The sequence below is a fragment of the Lates calcarifer genome, linkage group LG2 (assembly GCF_001640805.2).
Source record: "Lates calcarifer isolate ASB-BC8 linkage group LG2, TLL_Latcal_v3, whole genome shotgun sequence".
NCBI classification, from domain to species: Eukaryota; Metazoa; Chordata; class Actinopteri; family Centropomidae; genus Lates; species Lates calcarifer.
In genome coordinates this window covers 435491-458120 of record NC_066834.1, presented here as the reverse complement: position 1 = coordinate 458120, position 22630 = coordinate 435491, and positions in this window count along the sequence as shown.

The following is a 22630-nucleotide window of genomic DNA, read 5'->3' as shown; positions in this document are numbered from 1 at the left end:
CTCAGAGAGGAGAATCCTTTGAGCAGAGCTTGAACCCTGGGGGGCTGCAGGTCTGACTGGCTATGTTGCTGAGCATGCTGGGCCACAACTTAAAAGGAGATCAGAGGGCTGTACCTCAGAGCAGCAAAGCCCTCTTCCTTCCTCCTCATCTCTGCCTCTCTCTCTCTCTCTACACACACACTCTCAGCCTGTCCATTTCTTCCATACTTACAAACAACTGAAAATTTCACTGTGAATTCTGGACAAAAATGAGGCCGTTTGAGCACAAAATACAGAAAATACAAGAGATCTTTCCTGTGTAGAGGACCACTGCTGTTTGAGAGCAATACCTGGGGGAGATGCCTTCATATGAGAAACTACAGATCTTCAAAATAATGGAAATGCCATTCCTGCCACTTATAATATTCAGCTTCCACTGCTTCAGATAAAAAAAACATAATGCCTCATTCTAGCAAAATGCAATGTCTTACCAACAAATCCAGTGACATTTTGGTGTCCAATAGATTTCAAATGAATTTCCACATAAGCAAACACAGGTTCTCGGGGCTTTAAGGATCCGTGTCCCAGCCTTCCTCTGGCCCTGCGACCCCAGCTGCTACAGTCAGTGTGCAGTCGGACTGGTTGTCTTGCCTGGCTTCCCTTAGGGCCTTTCCTGCCAGTCTAACCTTGTTTCTGATACGGCCCTGCTCTGTTCTCCTCCCCTATGTTCTGCCTGGGTAATGCCGTTTTTCCCACTCCCCCCAGTAAGTGTCTCATATATTGGCCTTATCGGAGGCCTATCTACACCACACAACATTTACCTTGCTGGAGCCCGGCAGAGAGAAAGCCTGTATCTTCATCAAACACCAGTCAGCAGAGAGAAAAAGGGGATTGAAGGACTGCTTTATGAATTATTAAGATTAAAATCTTTCTCATATTACCTATCCTTTCCTCCTTCCATTCCATTTTCTTCCCTTTCTTTTTCTTTTTTGGTTAAATTTTAAAACATTTATATCCCTCTGTTCCTGGGTAAACGAGCTCGAGGCCGATTTTCCATTAAAAATAAAAGTTGAAGAGAGGAGGAAAGAGAAGGAGTGCGTAGCGTGGTCGGTTTTAGGTTTTAGTCATCTTTAATCAGCCCCGTGTTTCTGTGCTGGGGAAGAAAAGAGTCAGATGAAACAACCGCGTAATGATTTTTTTCTTACTACTTTTCTTCAGTCTTGGATGTTGGAAACTTAAAAGGAATGTAAAAGAAAGACTCTCTTACCTTTTATTATTACTGTCAGTGAGTCCTTGCTCATTCTGACTTTGTTCAGTGGTCTGAGCAATTTTCTAACTTATTAAAAAAATGATGCATTAACAATGTACTTGCCATTATCCTAGGTCAGGTATTTTTTAACAGTGGATTCATAGCTGAGAGCCTGAGCATCTCTTTAATGATGGTCTGCCTGTATCAAAGAGACTGGCCTTAACCTGTGATGTCATCTCTTTCCATTTCTCATTTTACCTCCAAATGCCTTATCCACTGCTTCAGACTGCATTAATTCATTAGGAAGTACATGAGCAGAGGTACATGGGTTTTTTAAAAAGGTTTAACAGTAGTGGCTTCACTCCCACAATACAGCTACAATTCTGTCAATCACAAAACACCTTCGTTTGACAAAGCTGTCATAAAGAACATTGCTAAGTGGTGCTCAAATCTCTTGTATGACTGTAGAGGCTATTTAGAACTGTGGATCATTTCAATCTCTCATCGCAGCATCTGACTTCACCAATTAATTCAACCTTAGAAATAGAGATCTATTTGACTGGCGTGATATTTCCTTCAAAAGAATAATGAAATCAGTGGGCTCAGTGTTTCATTTAAAAGAAAAATGTTCATACAAACTAACTACAAAAACTCCTGAACTGTGTCCTGGTCAAGGTTTGCCTCAAAGAAGCGTGTGGATTTTCATAATTCTGCCTATTCAACTTTACACATAAAGCACACAATGGAGGAAAAGAAGCAGGAGCCCATTACTCAGGGAGACGATCTGAGTCTGACTTGTGAGTATGTTCCCTTCTCTGAAGGGCCATCATAACTAGAGCATAAGAGCAAAGGTCATAAGTCCCCACAGGAGCCATCGGGACCCAGGAAATAATCCAAGCACTCCACAGAGGGCACTCAGCGTTGGCTAGTGGACAAGAAAGACCAGAGGACAGCGTTGGCTGCATCACAGTGGGCAGCTTAAACAAAGCGTGGAGCTCACATACAGTCTGTGGGCCGGGGCCTGCTACTTCTGATGCAGATGTGATACAGGGGGCTCACCAGTGTGGTCATACATCCTGAGTAGTGTGTGTTTAAATGTGCTCTTAATAAAATATTTCTGGGGCTGTGCGGAGTCGTGGTCCCTGCGCTCATTAGAGGTCTCGGACCAGCTTGATAAGTGCGGCTCTGCTCCATAATGATTTATTAAGGCTGGGGGTGGGGAAGGCTGGTGGGTCCAAACTGCCTCAGGACACTCCAACCACAGAGACATTTAAGGGTAAAGGCTTGAAATAGAGGGTGCCTCTGAACAGATTTACATCATCCAAGATGCAGTTCAAAATGAATTATGTAAGACGAAATGAAATACATAGGAGTTGCACATTTTCTGCCGCCGTTTTTCCCCCAGCTCTTTATTCTACTCTTCCTTCCTTCCGAAGCTCTTGTCTGCATCGCCCTGAGGTGAATTCATGGCCATTTGCTTTATACAGCAGAGCACTAATGGACAGACATGGGGACATAAGGGATGATGTTTAAAAATGAATGGAAGAGAGATGGTCAAGATGTAAGCAAACAAACAAGTCTGACTAATTCACAGGTTTAGACTGAGCCGTGGTGGGCTGGGGGATGGACCACAGATGCAGGACTGATGGGTTGGACTAAACTTGTGGAGGTTGGGATGGACAAGGTGATTATTAGTTATTTGTGGGATCAAGAAGCTGCTTCTCCACTGCAGAGAGAAATCAGCTCAACAACCGATCTGATCTAACTGTTCTGTCACAGCCATAATATTAACACATTTCTGTCACAACTGTACAGAGGAAAAGTCCCTGTGCAAAAAGTCAACAGGTGCTTGTAGTGAATATGGCCTGTATGTATGTGGATAATAGCACGTTCTCTCTGTGAACAGGAAGAAATGAATAAAATCTGTTTTAGATTTTTTTAATGTGCTTAGTTTTTAAAGCTGTACACATAACCAAACTATAAATACTAATTACAAAACACTGCTTAAAAAGACATAAAAAAAGAAGATAAAATGAATCTAAGGCCTGAACTTTGGTAAAATGTAAACCAAGTCCATACAGCCTCTCAAAATGTTATGACCACGAGGAGAACCAGCTCACGTCATTAAATACATGTATTTTATTCATGTGGTTTATTTCGTCCAGTTTAAAAAAAAAAAAAGCTATGGAGCCGGCCACATGTTAAATTCTTCCCAAGGCCTGACAACAAAATAAATTGCCTGTACTTGCAATAGTAACACAAGACGCTTGAGTTAAGTGGATGACCACACAAAGAGAAAAAAGTTCAGTCGAAGTAAATGAACTTATTGAGCAGGGTGTGAACAGGTGTGGGCTCGAGCTGGTCAGCAGACATTATGAGAGCAGAGAGACAGCAGAGCTGGGAGACTACTGACTCATGGAGGCATCTGTACAGAGAAAAGCTTGGTATCCTCCAACAGAGGAAACAGGCTTAGTGGTTGGAGGATAGATCTTTTTTTCCCTTGCCACAGTTAATTTTCAAATCTCCAACATCCTATGGCTGTCTGTTTTTCTTCTTTTTCTTTTCTGTTTTTTCTGCTTTCATTCTTTTCTTTTAAAATGAAACTGGAGCTGGGGCGGTGATAGTGATAGATGGCTCAGCGCTCTAACACTTTATCCAATCCGGCGCAGATTTCATCCAATAAAGAATCACTTGTGCACTCTCAAACTAAATGGAAGTCAGGCAGCGGAGAGAAAGGGGCTGCCGTGTGTTTCTGAGCTGCGAAAATCAAATTTTCTTAAAGCTGCCGCAGCAGTGGCTGGCGGAAGAGGCAGCAACAGCCATGACTGGCCAGGGCCACAACGTCTGCACACACAATTTAATCCATCACAGAGCGCCTGACACCATATCAATCAACCTTTCATCAGCATGCCCCCCCACCCCTCTAAAAAAGGAAAAAAAACAATATTTCTATTCAATCACCTCTGACTGAACCAGGCCTAAAACCCACTGACCAACGGGGAGGACCAGAAAACTCCAGCTGGCTCAGAAATCTCCTCACATGAACACAAGCAGAAAGTAGAACATGTGCACACTTGCTCTTTCTGATGTGTGTGTGTGTGTGTGTGTGTACACTCAAACACAAAATGGTGCAGAAAATAGTCAGAAATGGAAGCACTTCCCGGTGCTGCCCCATGAGGTGGAAAGTATTTGACAGTTAGAAATGAACAGGTGTAAATAAAGTAGAAATCCACTGTATGCACTCATCATGTTAACATCATTAGCACGGAGATATTACTCATGTTACACAATGACACAACATCACATTGTCTGCTCTTCTTTAACTTTTACTGTATGACACTAACCCCCCACCTCTCCACCTTTACCCCCCCTCCCATCACTGTCCTTTGTTCCGGGAATACAGTCCTCTTACCCCCTCTGTATCCCACAGGCTGTGGCTCCAGTGGCCTATGATTTATAATTCATAGGGGCCGCTTTTATATGGGACCTTAGTCTACCTGATACCCTGCCACTGGGCCTGTCCTGGGACAGTGGGAGGGGGGCTCTTCATTACGCCTGGCACCGGAGCACTAACATGACACCCGCCTCTTTGAAGCACTGTATGTAAATGCGACATAATAATCTATTTTCCCAGTCAATGTACTGAGTCTTCTTCCTGAAATGGATGCTGTGTGGGTTTTTTTCTCCCACCAGCCATTTTGTTTTTATCAACTTTCTGCGTGTTACTTACTCGTCCTGTCTTTTGCTCTCGTTCTTTCAGACAGGACCGACGCAGACATTAACACGGTACTTTCCTCTCTGAAAACTGAACTGAACTTTGATGTTTTTCCCGTTAAGCCTTGCCCGTTTCATGGACATGCGTGTGACGGTGTTCTTTCTTCCTCCAGGACCTGTAAAGCTCAGGTCTCAGGGTATCCACATTACTTCCTCTCTGGTTCGCTCTCTGCTCTGACCTCCCTGCATACCAGAGAGGTCTCCAACTCAGGCTGTGCTCTGTACTCGCTGCTCTTGGCCTAGGGCTCTGCTTGGCCTCCATGCTCCACTGGCTCCCTAAACCCTGGTGAGGCTCCAAAAGGCCAAACACTGTACTTGTTGTGGATGCCCCACAACCCACCAGTGTCTCTGGTGCTGCAATGGGAGGGGGGTGTGGGGGGGCGGGGGTGCTTGTCTGATTGCCAGGAGGAGCTCAAATGACAAAGAGAGAGCAGCTCAGCCTGGATCAGACGCGTGTATTATTGTTGTTGTTGCTAAGTGCTCCTGACTAATTATTCCTCCCTCATTTGCAAACGGGGCTGCAGCTCATTTACATATCAATGGGGGCGAGCGGAGGGTATGATGTCAAGGAGTGCGGGTTAAGCGTGTGGCTAAGCTTGGGGAACGCAGAGGCCATCATCCCTACAACAAACAGAACCCCCCTCCCTCCAGAACCAGCATCACTACCATGACACCCCCTGCTGTGTTAGTCTAATAAACAGACGAAACAGAATGGAAGATGTTGTTTGGGCGAGGGGGGGGGCTGACATAGCGAAGAGCTCTCTGTCAAATCAGCGGGTTGCCCCTGGATTAGTTCAGTTGTAACACAAGCCTGCGCTCCATGGAGATCATTTAGGCAATTATCAAGAACAAGGGCGGCTGCAGTGTTCAACAGCTCACTTCAAAGGCCTACACCAGATGAACAGTTACAACACACTGGTCAATTTCCATACAAGACACCCCCTCCCCTCCCTCCTTCACTCACTCCTCCTCTGCTTATGCCTCCAGGCATTTTGACTGTGCTAATGAACATAACACCCCCTCCGCACCCCCAAACACACTCCTAGCTACTGTATGATGAGAAGTTCATGATGCGCTCTCTCTGCTGTCCCTCTGAAACACAAAGAGAAGCAGGCCCCAGTGAAGGACGCCTGCCTTATATCTGCCTCTGTCGACTAAGGGAAACGGAGAGGCTGTGGGTTCTCAACATGCTGAATATTCCTCGGCAATTTGTAAAAGTGATGGGCTGCCGACATGGGAAGACTGTATCGCTTCTAAAGTTAAAGTTTAGTGTCCTTTTAGATGTCGATGGCAAAGATCGAGGCTCCAGACTTTGTCTGACTCATAAGAAAAATAACCAGAACTTGTTGGTACAGATGCACATTTTAAATAAAGATAATGGCTTAAAGTTTTCATTTTCCCTGTCAGTGCAGTGTTTTTATTTTTCACTGGTGGCACCCTGGTGAGTAAGTGCGCTACTGCAACATCATCTTTAGTGAACTGTGACACAAACTAAACAAAAAGACTGCTGAACTAGATAAAAGATTTATCACACTCTAATACTAACTGAAGATCACAGGTCAATTCAGTCTGATAGGCTTGTACCTATTTGAATTATTGGGATCACTGTCACTGTCAAAGCATTTCCTCTTTCTCACACAATGATTAAGTGTTTGATGATGTTATAATGGTCACATTTTAAAGCCATAATATTCAGTATGACTGTGACTCATTAAATCACACAGTACTGCTCACCTACAGTCTGACAATTTCCTCTAACTGTAATTAAGGCTAAGACATCTCAGTGAGCAGTGTGACAACAAAACTGTGTGAAACACATCAACATTGCCAGTTTTCTGTGTGTTAGGAACAGACAGGGAGGAAAATGAAATGCTCAGTGTTAATAGAGTTTGTCTTTACTATGTCTGCTCATCCAGAGCCACTTCAGAACAAAGCTAGACCCTGTGTCCAGCATAGTCTCTCTAACACAGACAGTCACACACTCACACACACACTCAACAAGCTCTGTAGCAGCGGACTCTCTAATCAGACTGGGTCATGTTTTATTGTAAAGATCCAAGACAAACATACAAGCAACTAGATCCTCCACTCAGGATAGAGTTTCTAATCATGCACTATAAATTATTCAGCCTAGAAAAATCTGCCCTCCCCAAATGTTTATTGATGCAGGACGGACAGTGTCAGACCGGTGACATGGATATGGATGCTGCCATCAAAGTTCGGAAGGAGCCACAGGGTGAGGCGGGGGTTGGCCCAGGTCAGAAAGCAAAGGATAGATACCCAGCGCGTCAGATGAGAGCAAAGACCTCAGCCATGGAGATAATCGATTGACTTTGAGGATGCAGAGGAGCAGAGACACAAGAGCCGACGACAGAATGAGACGGAGAAATTAAATGTAGTAAACGTGGAGGATAAAACAACGGCTGGGAAGTCATTCGACAAAGTTACAGGAAAAAATGATCAGAGTGGCAGAGGGGGACCTACCAGAGGTTTCAGTGCAGTTAACGTACGACAGACTGTAGCTTCACATTAAAGCAGCATTATACTTTTATTATTAACACCTGCATGGACACATTAGATTGAGATAAATGATGCTTATGTTATCTACTCCACAGGACAGACAGGAAGTTATTTAGTGAATTTTAAGAGCTGCTTAATTCCCATAGTCTCTCTGAATGTAACACCCCCCCAGCACCGCTAACTTAAAATAATCTCTTCTTTAAATGTATTAAATTCACACATGGAAATATAATTTACCATCACAAATCCCACTTTCTCCCTCCATCTCTCTCTCCTCCCCTCTAGATCAGAGACACTGGTTCATTTGTATTTGTTGGAGATGTAAACTTGTTTAAATCTTAAATAAAACAACAAGGATGAAATATCAGACATCAGACACAGAGCATGAAGGACAGCATTTTTATATCATGTCATTTCAAATCCTGGGAGACTACGTGTGTGTGTGTGTGTGTGTGTGCCCTTTAAGTTTGTAAATGATTTCATGGTGATATTATTTTTAGTTGAAATATTTACCTCCCCTTTGTGAATCTTCAGCACTGGCGCCACAGACTGCATTAATCCACAACCCCCTGGCAGCAATTTCTCAAACATTTCACAAATGAGTTTCATATATCTTAACGGGTTATTGGCTTCAATTCTAAATAATGTTAGATTTTGAATGGAGCTGTTGCTGCACAATGGTAGATAACTTAGCGGGAAGGGAAAAAAAACTGGTCAGCCCAGCTCGTGAAGGAGATTGTTCTTTTTGTTTAAAGTTATTATGTAACTATCATCACTGTGTATCGACGAGTGGATGACTGGTTTAATAAGACGGAGATTCTCTTCCCTGTGGGAGCTTATTGGAACTGTTTCCAAAAAAAACTTCTCAGCATGCTAGAGTGTAGCTGCCATACCTCCTGGAAGAAGTTGTGTTTATATCCATGCACTCAAAGGTGGGTCAGGACAAAGATCTGCTTCTCTGTTATAATGACTTATACTTATACTGACCTGTAGTAGCAGATCATTTCTCACACCTTTAAGACTTTCTATTGAGCAATTCCAGCACACAGACTAATGAGGCACTGATTAGCCTGTATGCACCTTCTCCCCAAAGAGTGACCGAGAGATGGACAGCTACAGAGACAGGTGACCCTCATGTTGCACCTTCATAATGTGCACATTGTGTGTGTGTGTGTGTGTGTGTGTGTGTGTGTGTGTGTGTGTGTGTACACACATGAATGTGTGTGGGTGGGGGACTGGGAGGACTTCAGGTCTGTTCAGCCTTCCTCTCTCTCCTTCTCTCTGCCTCTGTTGGGCTTTGATTTAAGCAACGTAGGAGCAACGCTACAGCGTGACACCCCTAAGAAAAGACAGGTCCACTGCCAAGAAATACTGAGCGAACACTGACTGAGTGTTTAATATGGCAGAGGAGGTGGCGGTTCAGCAGCCATAGGAAGAAAAAAATAATAGCAGCATTGTGCTCCCCAACAACAGCTGCACATGCAACTGGAAACAAAATCATCTCAGAGAGAGAAATGTGAAATGTGCTGTTTTTCTCTACACTCTGTACACACACGTTTCTCTGGTGTTTCCACCACAGTTATAGATATATAGATACATATGTCATTCAGTCCTCATGGTAGAAGTCAGGCAGGGAGGAACCTGTTCCAACACAACCCAAACCTTTACATCAAACACACCTGGTCTGGTCACGCCTGGAATCATCACCAATCAAATGCACATTATAGACCGCCTGGGTTAAAGGTCATGGAGCTCTGGAGAGCGTCCACACAGACAATAGAAAGAATATCTGATATATTCAGAAGAACTACATCATTCTATCTATTTGTCTGTTATTATTACACAGCTGTGTTACAGTTAACCAACAGCCTTCAGTCACGATATTAGATTATAAAAATACTCTGTTACAAGTGGAGAGCCCTGCATACAAAATCTTACCTAAGCACTACAGCTCAACAATTAATCAAAATATTACTGAAATTACAGCACAGGCAAGTACAAAATCCAAATCACAGGAGCTGCAATTTTGATGAAGGTAAAACAAGTTATAAATTATGTACTGTGGTGTTACAGAGGCCCCGGCATTTTTGTTTGGTACAGACCCGCAGCATCATCATTTTACTGATGTATTAACAGTATTAACATATCATTATTATTATTATTATTATTATTATATATTTATTAGTGGTGATGTGATAACATGTAAACATGTAAGCTTTTTAATGCATTATATTAACTGGTTGTATATTTTGTAAGTAAAACCTACGTTTAAGGAATAATAAATAATAAAGCTGTCACATGAAGCAGTACAGAACTTTAAAGTACAGTATTTTCCACTGAAATGTAAAGTAAAAGTATCAAGTAGCATAAAATCAAAGTATCAAGGTAAAGTATCTCAAAATTGAGTAAGTGTACTTAGTTACTATGATACCCCTGAATGTATGTCACTATCTGAATCACAGCTGACCCTTATCTCAGCATCACTAACTATAACCATCATTGGCCTCTAAACTCTAATATGCCGTCTTGCTGTGTTATTGCTTTATCAGTCAAAGGCTCAACATCAGCAGATGGGGGAGTTAAAGCATGACATTCCCGTGTGCCGTCTCGTCCTTTAAAAAGATCAGAGCTGGCACCTCTCTCCACAGACCAGGCACAGGTCAATCATACAGTCTACGTATCGCAGACTGCCTCCATCCCCACAGGAGCACTCTGACCCTCTCATCTAAATATTGCATGAATTACATGTGCTGGGTTTCCTGTACCGAGTTAACCACTGCTGATAAAGACAGATGTTCCTCCTCTGCACAGGGATTTGCTAAATTTAGCTCCCCCAGATGGCCATACTCCTCACTCGCTCTATATGTCAGTGAGTGCACAGAGGGGGGAGCTCCTGCAACAACAGGCCTCACGGTGATTCGGGTTAATACGGTCCACAGTCTAATGTAATACATCTTACAGCAGATATTAATGCGGTTTTGACTGTGGGAGTGGTCTACAGCTCAGTGGACTTTGGTCCATAGGATGTGCTGTGACATTGGGAGTTGATGTCAGACAATAACCACTCTCTCTGTCCCATCTCTTCTGTCACTCCCCTCTAAATATACAGCTCAATAAAGATGAAATGCAGCGTCAAACACCCCAAATATTGTACTGTAATAAAGACTCTGTCACCACCTCAACATGGAGTCAGCTTCCAGGCTGTGATAGAAGACTCATTCAGTCACTTGTACAGTGTCTGCCAGGTTTAAGGCGGGTTGAGAGCCAATAATTATCAGCTATTATAAATCCTGTGGAAATAGTGGCAGAGTGTTTTATAAATACTGACATGTGGATATCAACAAAGTCCATATGATCAGAATGCATTAGATTTATTGCCTGGAAGCCAGCTCCACATTATGAAGTTTAATCCCCCTGATCTATATCAGTAATTGTGGTGCATTACTTCTAATTATGGCAGCAGCATTGATAATCCTGTTAATACCAATCAGATAGGCAGTGGAAGCAGAGTTAGAGGAGGAGGAGGAGGAGGACACAGTCATTTTAAAAAGCAATGGGAGTTTGATCAGAGAAGGAACATCCTTAAATGCACCAAACCGTTCAAACTCAGGTAACAGTCATTACCATAATAAGTACATAACTGCTGGCTTTTAAAGTAACTTCGAGGCATTATGATTTTAAGAATTCTAAGAATTTGTGCCAGCTGTGCAGTATGGCTTGGATGGATTGCCATGAAAACATTCACTGTCCCCCTCAGGAACAACTACAGACCGAAGCTTTAATTTGACATTCATGCAAACTAATGACATTCCATCAGCTTTGTGCTTAGTGATAAATATCAAATCTTAGCAAGCGAACATCCAAAGTTAGGACGATGAACATGGCAAATATGATTCTTTAAGAGCATGTTAGCATTGTCACTGTTAGCATGTTAGCATGCTGAATTCAGCGATGAACTCCGAGTCCCTCACAGAGACGACTGTAGACTCGGATTGACCTCTGCTGGATGAGACCTGTCTGTTGGAGACTAGACAGATGATTTCTATTCTATTTCTATTTTTGCATATTGACTTTTCTTAACTATTTAGGTTGATTAGAAACCGAGCCTGGGCTATAAGGATGGTATGAACTGATGGAGAGGCAACATCTTTCTTTGTCCCCCTCACCCTCTGACTGGCATTTACACACATCCAATCTGTTCACCACCCCCGCCCCCACCATGTCCCCCATCTTCCCCTGCCCAGCATGGAGATGCTGCAAAAAACTGATTATTTTAAACATGAGGCTGGACGGCATCTGATGGAAAGCTGGCGATAAAAAAGGCAACATAGAAAATGGATGAAAGGCACAGAAAATAGATGCAGATCAGCTGTGGAGGCAAATCCCTCCTGTGTCCATCTAAATGAGTCCGAAGGGGACCAAACAAAATGGCCTCCTCTCACCCATTTACAATTCAAGTAGCCCCGTCACACAGCATGCTATTAAAATTCTCACATTTTCTAAAATATCCTGCATTGTGTCAATAATGCTTCATTAGCGTCCTTAAAGGAAGCAGTGCAGGACTGACATGAGAGAGATAGCTGAATGAAGACAGGAAGTGTCTGAAGGAAAAAGTTAACTTTCTCTTATTTTCCCTTTGTTTGCCTGAGGAAGGATGTTAGTGGAAGAGAGAGGAAAACTCAGGCAATGCTTGAGCTCCTTCATCCTGCTTATTACAGTGCCGCCCCGGCTCTCTGTCCTCAAGCCTTTCTGCGCCTCACTATTTTAACTACACCTGTCATTTGCGGTCCAGTCATTTTACCTCTCTGCTCGGCTTTCTTTCCCCGCTTACAGGGACTGTTAACTGGGCCTGTCTGTCATGCTGGCTGGGGCTGGATCTCAGGGCTGAGGCTGGGGTGGAGGCAGATTTAGGCTCGGGTGAATGGTGAGAGTGGGGCAGGCGAGGGCGGGAGCGATTTTGGAGGGGAGGGTTGTAATGAGCTTGCGGCAATGCAGGGCTATAGGAAAACTGCATGGTTCTTCCCTCCGCTGTGAGGCATCCATCTTAACAGCTGCAGAGATGGAGGAAGAGGAGGGAAGGAGAGCAGAGGAAAAGATGTACTGACACAAAACAGATGTAGTGGATTCCATATTTCTCTCTACCTCATCCCACTGTAAATCTGTTGGTCTGTTTCACTCTCACCCACCCTCTTCCTGCTTCATTCATTGTCTGACTTCTCCTCCTGGTTCATGTAAAATACTGTGGATTTAGATAGTACCTTACATTAATACGTCCAGCTGACTGCCTGATGGTGAGCAAGCTGCATTCTGCCTCTATATAATACAAATACAGTGGGAATGAACCGGCTGCAGGATAAACTTCACAGACATATATATACATTAAATATTGCTGATACCTGGATTGTTCTGCTTTACAAGAACAAGTGGGTACAGACATTAAGAAAAACTGAAGAAAACCCATCATATCAGGATCCAGAAGGAGCATAATTACCTGTGCACCAGCCAGCCAGCATCAATTTATATGAGACCAAAGCTGTTCTCAACGTGACTTCTTTTTGCAATATTTATGTTTGCGAGTCAGCTATTTTGTGGGTACTCTGCACTTTGAGAGTTTTTAATTACATGCACTTTAAGGTTCCCCACAGAGAGACTTTAATTAATCAACAGAGAATTAGCATGCACAACAAGAAACATAAGCCCTTGGCAAAATAAAGCAGAGTAAATATAGAATAATTCAGCCATCAGCACAAAGCCAAGAAACAAATATGTAATCTGTGACTGTGTCTGTACACGTTAATGGAGAGGATTTAAGATTAACAAGTTTATTTAAATCAAGAAGACAGTGTTGGCAATCCAGGCAAAACACACAACTACACACACACACACACACACGTGTATATATATATATATATATATATACAGTAAATACATCTAAGTACAAACAAAACTATAAAAAGGATTCTATTGACCGAAATGCACTGCCACCCACTACGCTAACTTGCACTCAAAAACAGAACATAGCTATAGAAATGGAGAAGGAGCGAGCCACTCGTTAGCTTTGAACCTTCCCCCAACACTGAAGAGTGGATAAACATAGAGCCAAGTGGCAGCATGTCTGTTTCTTCACTGCCAGCTACCTTCCCCGTGTTGCTTTATTATTTCATTAAGTGTAAATCCTGTCAGTGCCATTTCACCCCCAGCCTGGTCCAGTCCTGCCACTCCACCCTCAGCAGGTTAAATTATAATTTAATTACCAAGCCTTAGCTGCATAAGCTGCTTGGGAGCACTGGCCCCCCAGAATAATTTGAAAAGATGGTGTCTCCCCTCATCTTCTTGCTCCTGATCCACCAGACCTGAGTCCCCCTGGAGGCTCACTTCAATATCCCACCTAATTATCTTCCTCAAATCAGGCACCTATTACAGAGAAATATCAGTAATTAAGTTGGAAGGGAGAAAAAAAGCTTTTTGTTTGAGAATTCTTTATAGGAGTTTTTTTTTCTCCAGGAGCTGGGTAAGAGCTGTGGGTGTGCCCTAAGGAGATGTTTCTTCAAGCTATTTCTATCACAGACTTTACTGTATCTGCAGTGCAGCAGCGTTACTTTATCAGGATCCTCTAACCACATTATAACATCCTTTGAAATTGGAGCTTATTCCCGGTGAGCTGTGTCACCACGTGACAGCACAGGAAATTATAATCAATCAGACTCACCTTGAACACATTTTGGCCAAAGAGGTCAGGAGGGTGTACGTTTATCAGCAGGTTATTCTTAATTAATATTTCTTAACCTGTCCAGTCTGGGCTTTACACAATGATAAGCAACATGAGATATTCATACAATATTTGTAATTAATATGTAACAGCCATAAAAGCCTTAATTCTCCAAACATCCAATAACTAATCAGGTATAGTTACTTCTCTGCTCACTCTTATTCTTGCTTTAGAAGCACAGTACAAACCAGTAGATTTTTTTATTAGAAGTTATTATTAATGACCTTCTTTTATCCCATCATTTGACACATGCTCACAGCTGGCGAGATGTGTATCTAGCACCAAACGAGTGCAGCTGACACTTAAGCAGCAGTACAAAATAAGCAGTTTTCCCCACCCCAGTCTCAGAGAGAGACATGCTTTCTACATGTAAAGTGATGCATGAAAAAAAAGAAGCCGTGTGAATCCGCGGTGGTGATGTTGTGTCAAACTCTTAGATGCAAGAAAAACAAACCCGTAAATCAGCTTTGACAGTCATTGAGAGGGACAATGACAACTATGTTTTATTGTGTTGCAAACACAGAAGAAATATCTTTTCATATGAACTTCCTTTGTCTGCATTTATTTGAATGTAAATACGACTCAGCTAGTCCTGGTTTATTATTCCTTGTCAGATGATCTCTCACACAGAATGAATCATTTATGAGGGGATTTATTTTCAAAGAGAAATAAAATCATAAACTCTTATGGCACAGGTTGTAAAAACACTATATAATTATTTCTGCCCCAGAATAATGGTGTAATTTTCTTTGAGCTAATTTGACACCACAAAATTGGGAATTTCACCCAAAAAAGGCATTATACCAGACTGCAGGGAAATGTAATTTGAAGAAATCAGGGATCTAATACAGTTTATAATACCACTGAAAAGCAGAAAGTACTAATTTGCTATTCATACTGCTTTCATAACATAACTACAGTTTAGTTTAACTCAACCATGTCAGAGCATAAAGCTCTGTTAAAAAACCTCTCCACATGAAAGAGCCCCTTTTAACACTGATTTTTTTCCTTGTGAGACAAAGATAAGTAAATACAGAGGAGATAATGAATAGACTGGAAAATGAGCGTTACCACTCTGCGCTGTTCAATCTTAGGGACAATTGCAGCGTTTTGGGTAAAATTGCTTGCAACTCCTCTCCACCCCCACCCCCACCCCCGAACCCCCTACCGCCACCACACCCCCATGCCCATCACACACAGATGTACACACCTCTACACACACACACACAGATATACACTCGCTCATCTCACCCCCTCTCATCCCATAATCCTTTGGCAAAGCCCTCTCTGTCCATGCGGACCCCCCACCCAGAGGGACCCTGCCAAGGCAAATTAGAGAGGGGGGGGCTTTTGTTTCGCAGCACTCTCTGAAAAGAAAAAAATCCAAATTATTTCTTGAGCTGGAGCAATTTGACATGCTGTGATAACTGCTCTGTCAGAAACTTCTTTGACATCTCTGAAAGAGAAGATTTTTCCACCACAAAACCAGGGCTCCATTTAAAAACAGTCTTCAAAAGAGCCACAAACTCATTAGGCTGTTTAATTACGCCCTGTTGGTGTCTCTCTCCGTCTATCTCTCATCTCTGTCAAAATAGAGGTAAAAACAAACTGGCCCCATCAGGAGAAGACCTGGCTCTCATCAGACCTTTCTATTTCACTTTTTTCCCTCCACACATCCCCCTTATGGCACGATATCTCATCTGCCTTTTACCTCGTCTCTTTCCCTTTTGTACCTGGCATTATTTTATGTCTCCATGAACAATCTCCCCTCTTCCCCCCTTCTGCTCAATCTATCATTCTCTCCTTTGTATTTTCTCCCAAACCAATAAGTCGGGTTGTTGTCTTGCTGTTATCGTCAGCCCTTTGTATAGATGGCCCACTTGTGTTCTTAGGGAAGTGATGTTGTTTGACCACAGTTCACTTGCTACCTTTCCCCTGCTTGCCAACAGTTATTTCTGGAGCCAGATCCGGCCACTATTGGATGTACAATCACAGAGCAACAGCACATAAGCAATCAGATTCACTGACAGAAAGAAAATGTCCTGTTTATCTCTCACAGTGTCTCGGCAGATGAAGGAGATGGATTCTACCTGCAAATAAGAACTATAGTTTGTGTGCGGTAATGTTTTCAAAGCACATGAGTAAAGGTGAATAAATGCAGAGGAGGTTTACCAGAAGAGAACACATCACATGAGACACTGCTTTAATGGTATTGTGCAAGTTCATCTTATAGAGTATTGAGGTATTTTTCACTTTCATGAACTGCTAGCTCTCCAATTAATATGTCTCATTGTCTCATCAAACTTTAGGTTTGGGGCATCAGATGGGGCGGCTGGCTGTGCAGATAAAAACGATATAGTCACATGTTTTATTAGCTAATATTATGATTTATCTACACTACTTTTAAATTAGCGAAGCATAGAAGTTTGTGCATGTTAATAAGTATACTTCTACTTCTATATTCACCTCCTATCTGTTCCTATCACCGCACTTTGTTTCAGTATAAGCACATTTCCAGTGTAGTCTGTAGCTTTGCTCTTGGCAGAGGTGCAGTACTCAGTAAACTGAGTAAACGGAGTACTAACTGGAGGTGTTGTTTCCCTTTTGCTCACTGTTGAGGAAAATGTTTTTTTTTCATGGGGCCTGCCATTGCTTTCATGACATAACACTGTCATTGTGGCCAGACATCCTCATCCTTTAAAAACAACACTCTCTGTCATCTTTTCCAGACTTGAGCACTAAACAGGAAATTTGACTTTTACAGATCCAATTACGGTGGCTTTGCCTCACCTCTTGGTGTTGCACCGTGCAGCAAACCCTGCAAACAGAGCCCTGCATCTCACTCTGCCCCGTTCAAACAGGGATGTCAGTTATTATTCTTATCTGAAGGAGAATCATCCCCTCAAAAAAAAAGAAGAGAGAAAATCTCAAAGATATTCGTTATACAGTTTTCTCAATAACCTCTTCAGCATTAACTGTGTTTTTGAAAACACTCAATATCTAAATCAAATTGTGTCACTCAATACACTTTTCCCACCCTTTGAGATCAATGTATTTTACATTCTTCATCCCTGTCTGCCAATATCAATGATGGAGGAATATCAATAATGACAGCTACATTTGTATCTGTATCATTTCAGCAGAGGAATCCATTCCTCTCCTGCCCTCTACTCCCTCTTCATCCGCCAGCAGCTACACAGCTCATGTTCAGCCAGGCGCACACAGGATATTAGCTTCTCTACCAGCAAATTTGCTTTTCACATCTATTTCTTTCTTCTTCTAACCAGTTCTTGGATGGCTTGTTATTGAGCTTAGTGTCCACAAATGCCATTGATCCAAGCCACAACTGGGATCCATACTCGGGCACTTTAACACTCTCTCAGCGTGTTAGTAATACTAATCCTGCTCCACCGGCAGGCCCATTGATTTTATAGATTTCCCCCAAAGTTGTGATAATGATATATCATTGTTAAATTTGGTAGAACAAACTGCTTTGCCAATCTATCAATACGTGCGGAGGCTCTGATTTAAAGATGGCCTACGAGTCCAGCACCATACATTCAACACTGTCTCTCTCATGTGCACAAACGGAGGCAATCACTTTGATACGTAAGTGCATGCACACGCACACACATACACACTGCACACACAAAAACATCATATAAATACAAATCTCATGCCACCTAAATGCAGGATGCAATCATGTAGCTAACACACTGGCTTTATCAGAGAGACCTCCTGCAGGGGGCAGGGTGTGATGGGTGGCACACGGCCTAAAGTACCTCCAAAACACACAAATTACCGACACAGGACCAGACCTGCAGTGAGGAACTGCAGAGAGAAATGAGAAGAAAAATGTTTACTGTGAAAGCATGTTCATATTATAGCTGATGAAACATTGGGGAGTGGGGAGCAGAGCAGGCAGAGGTGAAAGATAGGGCTGGGAAGGCTGTGGGGCTGAGGGGGCTGAGGGGGGGTGGCAGAGGGATGAGCACAGGGAATAGTGAGGCCTGGAGAGAGAACTAATGGGCAAGACGGCAACAGTTCAAACCGGAGGCGCAGCGAGGCAGCAGTGGCCTGACACAGCTGAAGGCCTCAGAGGAGTGCCAGGCCTATTAGAGCAAGATAAGGGCCTGTTTGGAGAAAGCATCCTCTCAATGGTGCACTGGGCAACAACACAGGCATGGGCATCAATTAAAGAGAGAAAATATGACATGGAAGTAGGAGCGCATTAAATAAAAACAACAAACTGCCAGGGCTACTGCCCTCCCCTCTGAAGGACTGGGAATGGGCAGGGAGCATCAGCACTGAAATATGGTCGATTTATTCTCCACAGCATTGTTGAGGTGGGGGGAGTTTATGATGAGGTGCAATGTAAAGGGTAGAAAAGAAATGAGTCTAGATGCCTTCTGGACACAGAGCTGCACACGCAGATGAAAGATGAGAGACACGGAGACTCACCTAAAAAACTCTACCACAATCTTTACAGGAAAAAAAATCTTGCCAGTAGATGACTGCTGTGATAACTAATTTAGCTTTAATTCACCTTCCATTCCTTCCCCTTTAAGCCTACAGGCAGGATGTGATGTGCTACACTGCAATGGCCTAGATTCTTTCACGGACATGGAATCAGCCATCACATCATCTGACCTGTTTGAAAAACCAAACTGAATCAGAGAAATGACACACTAACTGGCAGAAAATCATCAGCCCCCCCACCCCCCACTACAAAATAGTTTTTTGCTGTCTAAAGAGGTCAGGCCCCCACATCACCCACAGGGTGTTTTACATCTTCAGCCCAGTGTCCTCACAAGGTGCCTGTCGACTGCCCTGTGGAAGGAGGTGTGGGTGGCAGACGGCCTTCACCAAACACCAGTAAACAACAATGAGCCAAACTGACACATGCTGCTGATGAAGGAGGAAAAAACAGTGCCATTCTCCAGTTTTTGTTTAGAATGTATGTGCAAGAGTATGTAGGCTTTTCTTTTGTTTTCGGGGTGGGTTAATGTGATTTCTGTTCCGCCTGTCGGTTCCAGAGACCCAGCTTTGTGAGCAGTGGTCAGGTGAAGCCTGGACTCAGCCCCCTATGGCTATTAGTGTGGAAAGAAGACAACCCAATAAACAGAGAAAAGCTTGATGTGTACAGGTCACTGCACAACCAGCAGTCAAAAAGCATCTTACCCTGGAGATTGTTAAAGCAATAACATGCAGAGGGAATCTGAGGACCGTAATTACCGGTCACTCTAGGTGAGAAGATATTACTCAGATTTTGGATGAATTCACGCTGACCAGTGAAGGCAGCAGAAACACAGATGTAAGCATGGCCAGAGCAGATGTTCTGTGTTCAGTGTAAACGACACAGGGTGATAGTTTGCAATCTTCAGCTTAAATATTATCCATTAACAATTATTTAGAGCTTCATTTTCTGTTTTCCAAAACCACCACAGACTTCCTCACCACTTCCGCTGCACGCTACCTCGCTCTTTAAAAAGCCCTGAGAGTGGAGCCGGCAGTAAATCTTTAAGGATTTGACTTGCAAAAAGCACCTCATATATTGTTTATGAAAAAAAGCAAAGGTTCCCCTCCCTTCACCTGCCTCCGAGCATGTTAGTTTTATTTACTTATTTTTAGAGCTGCACTAGTTAGGGAGAGGCACACTTGTCTGACTACATCTATACAAATAAGGATAGACTGTGTCCTCATCTGTCATTTCTCATAAGGAGAGTCAAAACTATTCTATTCACGTTAAAGATTCTTGGGTGACATCTTCAATTGAGTCAAAGAAGCAGTATTTTGTACTTTAGCCCTAAAGAAAGAACACAAAATGGGGGTAGGATTTAATAAAAATGCAGAAAGTGCCATCATAACATTGAAATATTATTGGGAAAAAAGATTTAAAAAAGAATCTGTCACCATGTGTCAACTTGATCCACCCTGCAGAAACCTCCTTTTGTTAGGAACATATGGAAGAAAAGGGGAGAGTAGGAAAATTACCCTCCATAATTGGCATCCTGATCAAGGACAGCCGTGGCAGCCGAACAATACAACCTTTAATTTATCAGAACTCATTATGAGCTACTGCTATAACGCCACGAGATATTAGAATAAATAGTGACAGAGAGCAGGGGAATCAAACACTCTGCTGCTGAATGGGTTTGTTGACTGCGTGAGCAACTCAGGAGAGTGACAGAGGGAGGGAGTGTGTGTGTGTGTGTGTGTGTGTGTGTGTGTGTGTGTGTTGGTGGGGGGGTTCAGTAGTATACCTGATCACAGTTCATCCTAATGACGACATTGACAGATAAAAATGACATTGAGCAGATGACCATATTAATATATATATGTGTGTGTGTGTGTCTGGTGCCGTGGCTTTGACAGTGACTGTAAAGGGCACAGGAGGACGTGAACTGTCACAGGGGCCCAGGGACACTATTCCATGCTTTAACACATGTGGCCCCTACGGGATGAGCCTGCTCAACTCCTGTGTCCACAGCAGATAATGGACAACTTACAGCTGAGTCGTCAACTTCGGTGTTTGGAGCTGATGGCGTGGAGCGACAGGAGAAAGCCTCTTTGGCTCTATTATTTATCTGGGCGGAGGAGCTTTTTGAGAGTCAGCAACATGCAATGCAGTGACCAGAGGAGCACCCATCTCCACACAATGTGTGTGTGTCTGTGCGCAAAGGAGATTGGTGTCAGGTGTGTGGAGTAAGGGGATTTAGACAAGGTAAGTCACTATCTCACTGTCAACATCTCCAACCACAGTGTCAGAACACTAACACTGCAAAAACAACCACAACATCAGGGCTACTCACAGCTCCAGAACTAAGGCTGGAGATCATCTGAATTTCTGACAATATCTGTGCTGTAATGTTGCCTGTGTCTAGAGAACAGGAACATTTTTAAGCCTTTATTTTACAAAACATGTCAAACTGGCCAATGTGTCATTTTCATAAGTAAAGAAATGTCCCTAAATGAAATATAGTCCAACATTAGAATTTACTCATTTAGATATCACATATCTGACTCTGAATACTTCATTGTTTTTTAATACTTCACACTATGAACACTTTGTTGTCTGTTCCCAGGGCAACTCATAACTAGAGGAAAGTTATAAAGTTATAGTTCTTAATATGGTATAATCAGTCCTGGAACATGTGTTTCATATTTACTGATTGTCAGACTCAGAGTAAACACACACTGGGTGAACTGGTTACAGCTACTTTTAAAAAGTGTCTACACATGAGGGATGAAGAGGAGCAGGAGAGCTACTGTTACCATGAACACTAAGCTTTATTACAGGACAGTAAACACACACATTAACTCTGTGTGTAGTGCTGAGTGTGACCCTTTGGCCTCCAGCTTTTTCATCCAACATCAGAGGTGTTCAGCTTCATTGACAACATCAGAGTGTGTGTGTGTGTGTGTGACAGCTCTTGCCCTCCTCAGACCAGTCTGGTTCTGATTAGCTCTCTCACCATTACAGCACCTTTTTTTTTAATCTTCTCGTCCCTGACTTGCCTCAGCCCGCTCTCATTTTCCCTCCCTGCAGACAGTGAAGACAGCTCCTCTGCTGCCAGGCAAAGACTCTTTTCTACTGATCTCTCTCGAAACACCACTGCAACACAAAAATGTTCTTCTGAGCTTCTGTGAAATATCTGTGAAATTAGCGAGAAGTGCTCAAGTCTCTGTGCAGAACCTCTTCTCACCTGGAAAATGAGCCTGTGCGTTTACCATCTACCCTGATGCAGGTAAAATGGACGCCAGACCGACATGGCAGCTGAAGTGGTAATATACTTCTTGTAAGGGATCAAATTGTCCTCAACACCACTCCCCTCTTTATTACCCAGGCTACTCCACTGGAGCTGGCGAGTGGCTTCATTGTGCAGCTGATAGTGCATCTCTCATTAGCTCCCGGTGTGTGGAGCATTTTAACAGCTAATCTGATATATGGTGTGAAGACAGAGCAGTCTGGCCCCAGACAGAGATACAGACAGAGGTCAGTGGGGTCCAGGTCAGGGAACTGACACACATTCACCCGTACACACACACACACACACACACACACACACAGACATGCACACACAGCACATTCAGGGACTGCACAGATAAGCTGTATGATCATAAGCTTTGTAATATTCATAAAAATGTCAGGTATTGTTAAGTATCTATTACAGTAAGATATTGATTGTCTAAGACCGTTCCTTTTGGTCTAATTTAACAATTCAGCTTCAGAAATTGCATTTACCAGCTCATAACACATGAGTAGAGGCTACTTAGACGTGCAGAGGTCACTAATCACCCATTGTGACCTAATGCTGTCATTTGCACCTCCACACAGG